Raw genomic sequence first — 12,295 nt, forward strand, 5'->3', positions numbered from 1 at the left:
AATTACTTTATAAACGGTCAACCATCAATATTGCAATTTTCTTAAAATCATTACAACGCACAATCTACACTCTTTAACCAACTAAACCCTCAATTTCCTAACTTATTCTCAGGCATCGCTCCTGCTCTGCCTATCCTGTTGTGTTTTTTATTTTCGTCTCAACAGAATTGAAAGATAAAAAGCTTTTGTCTCCTTGTTCTGCTTCGGTCATTTGATTGCAAGATAACGTAACCATCTTTCTGAAATAATTCTACTACTTGCAAACCACAGACGCCGAGCAAACTATAATTTTCTCAGCACCAATAATTTCACTGAAGTTGTGCAAAAACATGGCATTGTTCAGCTGTATTGTGTGTCCAGTCATAAGAATAATTATTGCTTCTTGTACCTTTGTGGCAAAAACACGTGTTTTATTCCACAAACAACTTAGGAGCAGCATGATCCAAAGATGACAAATGCTATGAAATGACATTTCCGTCACTGCCTCTGCTTTATTTTACTGTTATCAAATGGGTCTAAAATGTAATGACCACTTAGGAACTATTAAAAGTACGTTTGGGGGCTTTTTTTTTTTTTTTTTTTTTTACCAGCCCTCATGTGAAAGATACTTTGAGTTTAAGTAGTTCAGCAAATTATGAGCTCTTCACACATATTTCAGCACTGGTCTTAATTTTTAAAATGAACTACCAGCATATATTTATGCTATGCTAAGATGGGTTATATTATTATTTTATGAAACCATCCATTTTCATACAAGTTACTGTCATGAGTACTGGATGAGAGCAGACCATAACCAAGGTTTAGATATCAGTGAATTTCCCTAAATTCTGATTATCAATTAAGATTCAGTTCTTGTGCCTAAACCATTGCTCACGAGTTATGCATCAACCTAATCCCCAAAACACAAACTAATCTGAGTCACTGTAGGGTGGCAACAATTCATGGAATTCCAGTAGTCCTGTAAAAGCCATCTAACAACACTCATTTTTTACTGTCTTGTTTTGAAAAATATTTTAGTGAGGTTCAGACGTCTGGGACCTCACAGGTAGTTATGCGGATGTGAAAGAGGGGTGGGATACCATGGAAAGATCATTAATCTGCTGTTATTCTGTTGTTAAAAGACTGAGAGGAATTTAAGGTAGATGGACGGGGATTTTACTCCTCTATTCACATCCTGTCGTTCTGTCAGCTGCTGCTGCAGTTGCAAAGATATCTACAAGGTCTCCTTTTGTCATATTTAATTAAAACAGGTAGACTCAAATGCAGACATGGAACAGCTGACACAAGTTGAAGAATTTCTTACTAAAAGACAGCAGTGGAGGACAGTGGGCAGGTAGGTGAGCATTTTCAGAAAGTCCTCCTTCTCTGAGTGATAGTTTGGATCTAGAACAGGGGTGGGCAATCTCAGTCCACGAGGGCCGGTGTCTCTGCAGGTTTTAGGTCTCACCTTGGGTCAACACACCTGAATTACATGATTAGTTCGTTACCAGGCCTCTGGAGAACTTCAGGACATGTTGAGGAGCTAATTTAGCCATTTAAATCAGCTGTGTTGGTTCGAGGACACATCTAAAACCTGCAGGGACACCGGCCCTCGTGGACTGAGATTGCCCACCCCTGATCTAGAAACTCAGTTTGTCTGAGCAGGCCAAGGAAAACTGTCCAACACATTGAAAGGAAACCAAGAGAGGCAATGGAGACTCCAAGGTAAGGACATAAGGTAAACAAGAACCAAAAAGCAAGATGAGCCTAGTTTACTGAAGCTGTACAATCTTGCACAGAATAGAGGGGAGAACAAGTCCTTCAGTACACTGCAGCTGATGAGGGAACAGAGAACAGGTGAAACACTGTTAGCAGCTGATTGAAAGCCACACCCCCAGGCAGACCACACAAAAGCGGGGAAACCTGCCACTCTTGGTGCATTGTATTTGAATCAAAAGTAAGACTTTCCGAATTCCCAGTCAGAATTGTCACTTGATATGGTTGATCTTAATATACTGCTTTGATAGGCAGTGGGTGGGACTCCCAGGAACTGTGCTTATTTGGTTTAAATCTTATTTGACAAATCGAGATTATTTTGTATCACTCTGCATCGACAGTATAATTCTGACTGAAGAAAGGTTACGTGTGGGGTCCTTTGGGTTCTATTTTGGAACACCTCTGTTTAATATTTATATGCTTCCTTTAGCTCAGATAATGGAGCATTATAATATCTTGTATCGTAGTTATGCTGATGATACTTGATGAGCAGTATATCTCAGTGTCACCTTATAACTCTAGTCCTTTAGACTTACTGGCTTAATGTATTTAACAAATTAGAGTATGGATGAACCAGAATTTTCATCAGCTCAATGCTGAGAAAACAGCAGTAAAAGTTTTAGTAATAGTTTTGGCCACAAAAATGCAAGGCTTGAAGTTATTTCCCAGATTTAGTTAATGAATCTCAAAACTACAGACCAAGTTAAAAATATGGTTAGCCATATAAAGACCATCACTAAATCAGCCTATTACCATCTTAAAAGTATTGCAAGAACTAAGGGTCATGTGGTAAAGAAAGATAGTGAAAATCTTATACATGTGTTTTTTTCAGTAGTTTAGATTATTGTAATAGTTTAGAGTTTTTACTGATCTTAATAAAAAAAAGATTAATCAGTTGCAGCTTATTCAAAATGCTGCTGCTAGGGTCCCGACCAACTCCAGGAAAATATTATTTTTCACCAATTTTGAAATTGTTGCTTTGGCTTCCTGTGTGTAAAAGGATTGTTTAAAAATTTTGCTTATGTTTTATAAATGATTGAATGGTCTTGGGCATAAATATATTGCTTACCTGCTTGGGAGCTACGAGTTCTCTAGGCCTCCTAGGTCCTCAGGAACAGGTGTACTTTAATATTCCTAGGATTAGAACCAAACAAGGTGAGGTAGCATTTAGTGTTTATGTGTCTCACTTGTGGAATAATCTCCCCTCACACCTCGGGTGTGCAGAATCTAGTAGTTATTTTAAATCAGGATTAAAAACTTTTTTTTCCCCGTAGCTTTTCCATGAAATAATAATTTTATTGTAATTATTGTATTTTTGTTTTGTTCTAATGCTTTCCTCTTTCTGTCTTTGTAAAGCACATCGAAATGCTTTTGAAAGAAAGCAAAGGTGTAAACAGCAGTGAAACTTTAAAACTTGTAATTTGTACTGTCACTCGTGAAATGTGCTACACAAAGCACACTGACCAGGGTCTACCCATGAACATGCAGCAGTGTTCTCAAGTGCAGAAAAAGAGGCACCACATTGTGAGTGATGCATGAATGGCTCTCTCTTGCTAAGGAACAAAGTTTTCCTTGCTTTTCCGACTATACTAATGGAACATGCCCAGTTTGGGAGCGTTATCAGTCTGAGTTCCAACATCCAACTGTCGAAGTAAATAAAGCGCAGCATCTCCCACATGCATATCACAAGGTAAAGAGGGAATGAAAGAGGGAGCAGGGGAAGATAAAGGGGGTGGGGGTCAAAGGAAGAATGGCAGTAAAGGATGCAGATTAATGGCCCTGATGTAAAGAGCAGCATATCTATAAAAAGAGGTAGCAGCTGTTATGGTGGCATAAATCAACGGTTTATTTGTCAGGAGAATATCATTCATGTCCTTTTTTGGGAACTTCATGTTTGTTTCACTCTGTTTTCTGTCCTGTGAGTTCAGATTTTGGATGAAAATGGAAGCTGCTGGGCTTGTCTTTGCAACCTTTGTTGTGGCTAACTCTCATTTCCCTCACATCATGATTTATGGCATGTGGGACTATTCATTTTGTTGCAAAGACAGATGAAATGCCAACTAGCCAAGTGTTTAGCAGATATTTCCCCCAGGAGTTTAGATATCTAAAGGTATCACTGCTTCAAAAGCATCCAAGAAAATCTATTAATACAACTTTAAATTTACCCAAAGCATAGCATCAGCAAAACAGAGGTTTTACTCAGAGTGCAATGACACTAAGGCTACGGCATGAGCACTTGTGGATACTGGACCCTTTATTAAATGCGATTGTTCTAATAGTTTACAGTAGGTAAGAATTCCGCTTTATAACAGCATCTCTGGGAATTGTAAACTGGGAGGAGACACTAATCCTATGCTCCCATTTTAATAGGTTTCATTTGGTGTTTTTTTGTTTTCTTTACACATGACTATAGCTGTTGTATAGATTTATGTTGTGTGCACCACATTTAATGATATCAGTTTCACATGATGAATGATTATGAGCATTATGACACCCATCAGGCAGAACTGACCCACAGCTGACTCCAAGACTTAATAGATCCTTTTCAATACTAATACAATACTAATAATAATTATAATAATAGTCCATGAGCACCAATAGATTCTTTAGTTGATAAAACTAAAAAAAGAATAAATCCAGTGACATCATTTTACAGGTGCAGAAGAAACAGATGTTTTACAGATGAATGCTATTGTCACCTCTCGTTTTCATCTTTGCCTTTTTAAATATCTCCAAACCTCTTTTCTTCTTCTCTCAGCCTGAAAGCACACCTGTTGTTCGCTTGTTGTTATACGTGAGAAAAAGGATTGCTTTCTAAATCACAAATGCACAACATTCACCATAGGAAATAACAGACTGTATGGCATCTGTCTATACATCAAATGTGCGAGTGTGTACGTGTTTATAGGGAATATTGATGTCTGTGTCTTTGTCATACAGAGATGTGGACGGTTTTAGCTCAGGATTAATGGTGATTCTGATAAAATGCACAGATCCCATCTTGCCATTCTGCTGGTAATCCCTGGTCTTCCTAATCCCCTCCGATGACCCTGCTGGTGAGCTCAGAGACCTTAGTAAGATTCAAGTACATTCCCAACTCTTTATCAGTCTTCTTTGAGTGCTCGTCCCGATATATATTTTTTTCATACTCTGTTTTCACACATACCTACAACTCAAATCCATGCAGAATTACAAATCATGGCAAAAACAAGCATCTATATTAAAGATATAAAATTGAACTTCAATAATGTAACAGCTAAAACAAAAAGAAAAAAACAAAGAAACACACATATGGGCCATGTAACAGACAGGTTGGAGACTTGTCTGACTTGCCTGTTTCTTGTCTCTTTTACATTATTCACTTCTCTTTTGTTTGTTTTTTTTAACAATCTAATGTAACATGAGAGAGTATAGTATCTTGTATTTCCTCTTACAATACCCATGACAATCACATGCACTATAACTCAAGTCATTACTACATTATTTTATAGGTTCTCAGTAGTCATGACTCAGACCACATCCCATCGACCTTTATTTTGATCTTAACTGCACACCTGTCAAGGCCCGTGTGGGTATCTTGGATGGTTCTGACATTAAGTCTTTCCACAGGCAGACATATAAGTATCTGTCAGAGGACTCAAAACCACCTTTGTGATAATTCTCAGGAACACATCTGGCATCAGCGACATACAGCACTCTGCAAAGGTCTTGAGCAATGACTCATTTCTTTATATTTTGCTTCCAAGGAGCTCGACTTTCTTGGAATTTTGACTGTCGTCTTGAGCAACAGTTCTCCAGGCTTTCTGAAGGTCGTTCGAAGTTTTTCTTTGGGCTGTGTTTTCATTCATTTAGTCTAATAAATGCATTTTGGTGCCTTTCAACACAAAACAACAAGAACAGTTTTAGAAATAGAAATAATAAACATGTCAAACATATAGACCATATAGAACAGGATAACTATAGATGATGATCTTTGATAATTTTGAATGAGTTATGCTATCAAAAAACTTTTATCTTTAAATAGGCTCATTTGAAGTGAATATAAAGTTTTGTAAGAGTCACAGAAAATGTTCTGCATTCTTTCAGGATCATATACTGTATTCCCACTTAAGTCTTTAACAGAACATGTAGTTGTTTCCTCTTTATTTATTTTTAACTGGTTAGTTAGAAATCAACCTGATTTGTTACCATGTTCAAGATTTTGCAAGCGAAGTCTTTGTACTAAAAATGAAGTTTTTGTCAATAATTCAATAAATTCTAGTTTTGCTTTATGTATTTTGCTCAGCATTTCCTGTTCCAGGAGCCATAGGCTAAGGATTTAATGGTTTCCTATAATTCCTGAATACATTTGCTTTTTCTTTTCTTCTTATGTGATGAAACTGAAATTATTGGCGGAATTACCTTCTTTTTTCACAGCTTTCCCTGGCTCTCAGAAAGCAGATCTGACGCAGCTATAGGGTGCATCTCAGTGTTGAGTTTCACTCAACAGTGAGCTGCTGACTAGGAAATAATCCAGATGTACTGCTTAACTATATTTGTGGACTGCCAGCTGCAGTGAGTTCCTGCTGTACTGAGCCTGTCCATTTCTTCATGTAGTCTAATGTTGAGGTCGCCCTTAAGAACAAGTGATCAATTTAGGTGTTCAGTGAGTGTAATAAAAAGATCGTGGTAGAATGAGTTGTCATCAACATTTGGGTTATATACATGACATAAGTAAAGATAATTTTTATTTAGAAAGCTACCCTCTGGGTGTATAACTGTGTTGAGTACTGTGAAATTAACACTTTTATGTATTAATATTAATTAGGAAACTCGGGTGTTTAAAGTTCAGCTGTAGCTGTGGCAGGTCTATGAGTCTCTTGTAGTAAGACAACATCTGCCTGTAGTTTTTTAAGCTGGTTAAATATCTCTTAACCTCTTCTCTCTGGAACCAGCGCCATGTGGTGATAAAGTACCCATAGCAGTGTGAGTAAATCATTATGTCTGAATATTTTTATGGTGTCTTGTTTTCCCTTTTTGTTAAAAAAAAAGGTTTACGATCAAATTTTGATCAATGGCATATAATACTCTACACAAACTTTCTAATACTTTATTATAATAATAATAGGATAGAATAATATAAAAAATTATGTTCATTTGTTCGACAGCTCAGGTTTTTGTTCATCAGGCTTGAACTGTCTGCCTTTTCACCTTTCCCACTTGTCTTCTGTGCATATTCTTACAGCTTATCTGCCTCAGATGTTGCAATAAAAAATGGTGCTGAGAGATAGTCTGCAAATGCCAGCTTGCCTATGGCTATATCCCTCTCATGTCTAACCTTAGACCACCGCTGTGATTCTGCTTTGTTTCACTCATTCTAAATATCCGTGCATTTTTCGTAGAAAAGTCTCGAGTATTTGCGCCTGCAGCCCTGTAACAGTAATGGTAGCTCCTTTCATCTAGTTGTGTCAGTCAGCAAAAGCCGCACTAACAAAGCTCCGCAACAGCACAACAAAAGGAAATGCAGGTACAATTAATGCTGTCACTCATTCATGAAGCAATTAATTTCGAGTCAAGAGTGTGCTCTTGTGCTTATTTACTCTTTTTCTATACCCTGTTTAACAGACACTCAATAATGTCTTTAATTATAAGTATGAAAATCTTAATTTGTGTTATCACTTAGAAGTGCCACATCACTGTTATTTGCCCATCTATGAAATGTCAGTAATGTGCACGCCATTTGTTTAGTTCATAGTTGGGCTCTGGCTTACTTTGACATGCACTGTGCTTCTGTGGCTTAACAAGAAAGCAGATGCACCCCCAGCAGAATAACATGCCCTGCCAAAACACAAAAACAAAACAAAAAGAGTCTGAGGTTTTGACATGGCTGAAACCTCTCACATCCCACTCTGACCAACATCCACAGTAGCACCAAAACAAAGCTGATCCACGCAGGCTCCAGCCTACAACCCACAGGACCCAGCAGACGTGATGACAGACAGCTTTGCCTGCTGCTTATATGATAACGTTCAACTAAAGCAAATCAGAATGATGACAGTGATAAACAACCATAATAGGTTTTTATGCAATATATTAGAATGATGATGCTTGACACTGCGGTGGGACACTAAAGTTCATTCATGCAGTTTTAAAAATGTCTCCAGATATTAACTGATTGGTGGTGCTCTTGTTTCTTTTAATGAAACAATGTTTTCCACAGTTCCTGTTATGCTGTTAGATGAGACGTTGTTTTATATTCTCATTGCTTTTAGGAAATTTGCCACTTCAGCCTGCTCTCACTCCCACATGTTCTGCATATTGTAATGCACTGAGGAGACCATTATGTAGCATCACTTTGTGTCCAGGGCAATTTGACAGGGTTCAATAGCAATCTGTCAGCATCTGAAGGAGATGCGAGTCCCTGCGTAAAAATGCTCTGTTAGTATTGTCACCGACACATAACCATTGGATATATATGTATGTACATAGGGATACATGAGGTGCTCATTGCAAACTACAGAAGTTTGTCTTGATTTAGTAAACAGTCTATTTTAACCAAAATCACAATATTAATGCTAAATCTTGCTATGCAGGTTTTTGCTTCAACTTTAAAAGGTCAGTTTGTTTACTTGCAACTTGGATACACTTTGAGTGCTCACAATAATCTTTGGTGAGAACAAACAGTCTGGAGACTATTTTTAAAAATTTATGTTTAATCAGTGTAATGTTTTTTTTTGTTTTTTTTAAACAGCCACAGATGAAGAATCAGTACATAACTATTTTATTTTAATAATAATAATGCATTGGATTTATATAGCGCTTTTCAAGGCACCCAAAGCGCTTTACAATGACATTATTCATTCACGCTCACATTCACACACTGGTGGAGGCAAGCTACGGTTGTAGCCACAGCTGCCCTGGGGCAGACTGACAGAAGCGAGGCTGCCATATCGCGCCATCGGCCCCCTCTGGCCAACACCATAGGCGGTAGGGTAAAGTGTCTTGCCCAAGGACACAACAACCAGGACAGAGAGGCCGGGGATCGAACCGGCGACCTTCCAGTTACAGGTGCCCTTCCCAACCCCCTGAGACTGGTTCTTATATAATGCTAGTCTACTTGACCTGATCACTCAAAGCGCTTCATACAAATTGCCTTCACCCATTCACACCCATTCATACAAGCACTTTTTCTATGTAAGTGCGTTCTGTCTAACACCGATACACATTCGAATGGATGCATCGGACAGTAACTTGGGGTTAGTATGCTGCCCAAGGATACTTTATCATGCAGACAGCCAAGGATCCAGGAAACTACCAACCTTGTGATCAGTACCTCCTCTCCTCGGATACAGCTGAGGCAGTAAGCAACAGTGTTTGCCTAGTTTGTCATGTTTACTAAACTGTAATTGTATGAAAGAGAAGTTCAGACTTATTTATTGTGACTGCAGATGCTGCTTTTCTGTCTTTCTGCCACTTTCTCCGATCAACACTTTACCCCTGTTGTGTTGGTGCTGTCTGTTTCCATATCAACCTCGATGAGGTGATTGGCCGGCACCTGCGCTGACTTGTGGGCTGGAGTTAAAAAGGCTAGCCTTTTGTTTAGCTGTGCCCAGCATTCTGCAGCAGCATCCATGAGGTGTTTGATATAGCCTTTGATTTATGAAATTACAACCTGTTCTCACTATCTCTTATCAGTAAACAGTGGCATGCAAACTTTTACCGTGGCATAGGGAGGCTTGTCCTGCAGTAAGGTTTGGTAAGGCTGTATGTTACCACATCACGTAGTTAGACTTTTTGCCTTAATTGAGTAAGCTGGTAGGTGCTGGACACACCAGCATCACTTTTGTGTGTGTGTGTGTGTGGTAACCCTAGGGTGGCCCTTGCCATGCCCATGAATTTCACTGAAGCTAATCAGCTGAAAGTTAACCAATCTTTCCAGGTAGGCAAGAAACTGCAAAGGTTCTACAATAAGATGGCAGACCATGTCAAACATTTAAGTGTAGAATGCGGTAGCACATGACGACCAATGTAAATTTTAGATAAAAGTATTCAGGTCTTGTGCATTCAAACTAGAGCAACATTCACTTATTGAGCCTTGTAAATTTGAGTTAGGTTAGCCAATAGCCAGAGTAGGTCATGCTCAGTTTTGTTTGTGTCAAACTGATAACTGCAGCTCTGTTTTAGTTGCCCACATCTTGTGTGGGACTTTGGAGCGTTGAGCGTCCATAGGTTTTTGTGCCAGTTTTGAATGTTGGTTGGTATTGTTATCTGTAGTTGTTTAACAGCAGTTAAATAGTTGTCCCTAATAAAGAGACAGGTGAGTGTGTTTGTCTAAGTAAAGTTTTATGCATGAGGCCCAGATCCTGCTGAAAGCACGAGGTGGAAACCGTTTTAGGAAACAAAAAACGAGGGTCCAGTTTGTTTCTGAAGAATGATGCTCTATTTCACAGAAACGCTGTCTTACTGAGAAAGATTTAAATGATGTTTTCCTTGAATTTTTCTTGCCTGCAGAACTGAAAAGAAAAAAAAAAACATACACTGCTGTGGCTTAAGAGACTATGAGGCTCGGAAACACTGTTGGTCAAAAGAAGGCAAAACAGTTTACATGACAACCCTGGGTACTTACAAAAAAACTTTTTTCAAAGTACACAAGTTTTGAAGCATTAAAAATTTGGCTCTAGATCTAATCTACAATTCTTATGCAACATTGACGTATTTCTAAAAATACGGTAATTTATGCGGTGAGTTAGACAGATTTTGAGGCCGTGTGTGTGACAGATCAGATAATTCTGTCAATGTCAGCTGTCGTGTCCTAGAAACTCGGACATCATCGCTGGTGTGTTGTTGAACTGGTTGTTCTGGACTGATTCCAGGTCCCAGAGCAGCTTAATAGTGTCAGCCTCTATCTACTGCCTCTGCCAGATCCACTTATGCAACCACATTAATAGGAATACACGCACAGGCATGCACACATGCAAGCACACACAACAACCAAATACAGGTCAGTTTTACTGTTAGCATCAGGCTTTATTGTCTAAGTCAAGAATGTGTGAGCAGAATGCACTAGATGTCTGTTTTAGCTGGTTTATCTAATACCAACATTCTGAAAAAAGGGGGGCACAGATATTATGATCAGCCCTAGAAATGATTAAATTTAATCCAGCTCTCTGTAGTCAAACGCTGACCTGCATACTTCAGACTTTAGGATCCACAACGATTGCTTAATAAAAATCCTCACTAATGCTGGGCAGGAAAGCGAGCAGATTTACACTGCAGCATAATTTGTACTATACTTAAATTGGATTTTAAAAACTTTTTTTGTTGACAAATACAGGAAGCTCTGAGTAATCTAATCAAGTACAGTATTCATAAAGTTACAAGTAATGAAAAATGAGCCCAAGGGACAGAAATGTAATAAAATGGCCATAATCTAATTTTTTTTCCCCGAGTTACTTAAATGCAGTCAGACATTGTTGTATTTACCTGTTGCTTTTTTCAGTGTGTCCATTTCTAAACATACACATTTCATTAGGATGCGCACAGCTCAGTGTCAAAAGGGTCAGTGGGACATTCAATGCAGCAAACATAATTGGGTTGTAGCAGTTTTGAAGAGGGTTTATTGAGATTAGGGTTCATTTTAGAGGAAAATTAGCCCAAAATGTAACAAAATGGTTAGTGCAATCATTTTTTTTTCAGCTGAGTGCATCCATTTCTAAACATGATCATTAATGTGCAGTTTATTAGCATGTGTGGAGCTGAATGTCAAGAGGGTTAGTGAGCAGTCCAATATTGCAAAACAGAAAACACAATTAGAATGTTAAAACAAACACTAAACAGTGTTGGACACTTTGTACACTCTACGTAAATTCATCACAGACATACAAATGAAGCATTAATCGCACAGTGGGGGAAATAAAATTATTTGAATTTGTAACGTCTTTATTTTTATAGTAGTTTAATTTTAATCCTCAGAAAAACACATCAAAAAGTTATACGTTGATTTTCCTGTCATTGAGTGAAATAAGTATTTGATTCCCAAGCAAAACATGACTGAATATTTGATGGAGGAACCCTTGTTGGCAAGCACAGCGGTTAGCAGTTTCGTTGTTGTTGGTCACCAGGTTTGCACACATCTCAGGAAGAATTGTAACCCACTCCTCATTACAGAAACTCCCTAAATCCTTTAGGTTTCTTGGGGTTTGGCAGCTCCCTCTTTACATATTTTCTGTAGGTCTGAGGTCCAGAGAGTGGCACGGCCATTTCATGACCTTAATGTGTTGCTTTTTAAGCCACTCCTTTGTTGCCTTGGCAGTATGTTTGGCTCATTATTATTATGAAAGAGGCATCCCTGACTCATCCTCAGTACACTGGTTGGAGAAGGAGGTACTCACCCAGGATATTAAGTGCATGACACCGTCAATTGGCCCCTCAATGCACTGTAGTCGTCCTGTACCCTTAGCGAAAACATTGTGCTTTGTGGGGCAATGGCGGGTTGATTTGATCCCAAAGAGCTCAATTTTGGTTACATCTGACCACAGCACTTTCTCCCAAGCCTTCTCTG

General features: G+C 38.5%; 1 protein-coding gene across 2 annotated transcripts in view; it reads left to right on the top strand.

Annotated features, from left to right (window-relative positions):
- The first annotated feature begins 1,588 nt into the window (after positions 1-1,588).
- The window catches only part of LOC100707262 (melanopsin-A), a 62,411-nt gene continuing 51,704 nt past the window's right edge, over positions 1,589-12,295 (top strand). Inside the window, exon 1 of one of the 2 annotated variants that reach the window (XM_013269416.2) lies at positions 1,589-1,717. The gene's annotated coding sequence lies outside the window, so the exon portion shown is untranslated. The remainder of the gene's footprint in view (positions 1,718-12,295) is intronic. The other variant, XM_005471435.2, reaches the window with a different exon arrangement.

Source organism: Oreochromis niloticus, linkage group LG8, assembly GCF_001858045.2.
Source record: "Oreochromis niloticus isolate F11D_XX linkage group LG8, O_niloticus_UMD_NMBU, whole genome shotgun sequence".
Lineage (NCBI taxonomy): Eukaryota > Metazoa > Chordata > Actinopteri > Cichliformes > Cichlidae > Oreochromis > Oreochromis niloticus.